Genomic DNA, 2,695 nt, shown 5'->3' with positions numbered 1-2,695 from the left:
GGTTTTACAGTGACTGAACACAACAGATGCCTACAATGTGTATATAAATAAGAACGTACATTGATGAAGCATTTTTCATTAAATACTTTTCTATTAGGACAAAGGTCAACTCTATTGAAGGAGCAACATACAGTTTTTTGTAATGTTATTAGCTGTGTAAAAAAAATGGATAAGATAAAAAGACTGCATGTATTCCCTTATAAATAGTGTTTGATAAAAAATGTCGCTGTTTCTAAATGTCGTTTCACTTCTCATCCATTTACCATAAACACTGATTAAGAATGTCTGTTAAGTAGTTTGCTTTAGCCATTAAAGGTCAATTCACATTGGCTGTCACGTCGTGTCATATCAAGTCAAAACATTCCACAATGCAGTTTAAACAGTGGCATACACAAGGGCTGTCAACGAACCATCGCGTCACGTCACGGCATGGTTTCTTGAGACGAAAGTTTTAATGTTGTTGTCGTATGCTAACGTCGGATGTTATTTTCGCTGCGCTCACTAACGTAAGATTAGTTGATTTCGTGCTTTGGGGTCTTCTTAATCTTTACTGTATTATTCTACATCTACATCTACATCTATACTCCGCGAGCCACCTTACGGTGTGTGGCGGAGGGTACTTATTGTACCACTATCTGATCCCCCCTTCCCTGTTCCATTCACGAATTGTGCGTGGGAAGAACGACTGCTTGTAAGTCTCCGTATTTGCTCTAATTTCTCGGATCTTTTCGTTGTGATCATTACGCGAGATATATGTGGGCGGTAGTAATATGTTGCCCATCTCTTCCCGGAATGTGCTCTCTCGTAATTTCGATAATAAACCTCTCCGTATTGCGTAACGCCTTTCTTGAAGTGTCTGCCACTGGAGCTTGTTCAGCATCTCCGTAACGCTCTCGCGCTGACTAAATGTCCCCATGACGAATCGCGCTGCTTTTCGCTGGATCATGTCTATCTCTTCTATTAATCCAACCTGGTAAGGGTCCCATACTGATGAGCAATACTCAAGAATCGGACGAACAAGCGTTTTGTAAGCTACTTCTTTCGTCGATGAGTCACATTTTCTTAGAATTCTTCCTATGAATCTCAACCTGGCGCCTGCTTTTCCCACTATTTGTTTTATGTGATCATTCCACTTCAGATCGCTCCGGATAGTAACTCCTAAGTATTTTACGGTCGTTACCGCTTCCAATGATTTACCACCTATGGCATAATCGTACTGGAATGGATTTCTGCCCCTATGTATGCGCATTATATTACATTTATCTACATTTAGGGAAAGCTGCCAGCTGTCGCACCATTCATTAATCCTCTGCAGGTCTTCCTGGAGTACGTACGAGTCTTCTGATGTTGCTACTTTCTTGTAGACAACCGTGTCATCGTAGCAAAACGCAAATGTTCCAAAATAACTTGGATATTTTTCCCATTGACCGTTCTTTCACAAGTGAGGTCAGATATCTGCAAGCGAAAACTTGTTTACATTTTACAGTAACAGAATAAAGTTGATGCCCCATTGTATTGTAAAATCCAGTGGTGAATATCGTGACTTGAGATTGCGTGTTCTCTGCAAGGAGATGGGAGGGCGTGGGGACGCTTGGTATGGCGGTGTGTTGCTTATTTGGCGGCAGTGGAATGCGCCATTGCTGCGTGGAGTGGGCATCGTCCTCCTGTGGATACTGGCTGTATCAGAGTGCAGCTAATATGCTAGGCACGATCCGGCGATGTGTGATGTCAACGACTGCGAGCGGGTCTCGGGTCTGCGTTTCACCCCATAGACCATCTCCACTACGCCAGCTGAATGATGAGCGAGCAGGCAAGAATTTGGGACTCGAGGCTCGATCACAGTGTCCCCAGAGGCAGTGGCACCAGGTGGCATCACTCGACTGCCCAGCTGCTTCTAACTAGGATTGGCTGGCCTTGGTCGTTAAGTATGCTTTTCCCTCGCTGATGCCTATTGTTTTCCTCTGTTTTGTAGGACGATGGAACACTCCACCATAGGCCAATGCCCTTGGCTGATGTAATCAGGGCACATTTACTGCACCCAGTGTCATCACTATGGTGTGGAATGCGCCATCGATCGTCACATAATCCACATCTTTTCCTCGTTTCACCATCCTGTTGTCTGACTTGGCTGGTCAGCGGTCCACTTACGACACACCCTCATTCTTCTGAGCTGCTGACAAAAGTCAGAGTATTTCTTCAAACCTTTTTAATGCTTTTAACCATTTTAATCATTTGCTATCTTCATTCCTCCCCTTCACAGAAAAATTCGTCTCCCGAATTCTACTATTGCCTGATGCTCTTTATCCACTGCCTTTATCAAAAATTGCTAGGCTATTCACTTTTATAGTCATTGTGTCATGTTACTATGTTCTTCACTACTTCTCTTCACGAATCTTCAGTGTATTTACACTTTGCACAAACTGATACGTTGAAGGTCGACAGGGATGGGATCTGGGCAACTTTTCTCTTGAATAGATAGTACACAATTCCTATTACATGACAAATATTCAGGCAGCCATGGTCGAAGACCCAGTGACTATCAGTTGCTGTTGATGTTCACGCCAGTAACTCCTTCCATGGTGATTCGTCCACACTGTCAGGCAATCATCTAGTCCAGAGATGCGTGTAAGGTTGAGACCATGATATTATTTAGAAAAGTGAGGTGTTCTGTCGGTAGGATTTCGAAAGGTTGGTC

This window comes from Schistocerca nitens, chromosome 3 (assembly GCF_023898315.1).
Source record: "Schistocerca nitens isolate TAMUIC-IGC-003100 chromosome 3, iqSchNite1.1, whole genome shotgun sequence".
NCBI classification, from domain to species: Eukaryota; Metazoa; Arthropoda; class Insecta; order Orthoptera; family Acrididae; genus Schistocerca; species Schistocerca nitens.
This window is presented reverse-complemented; position numbering follows the sequence as displayed.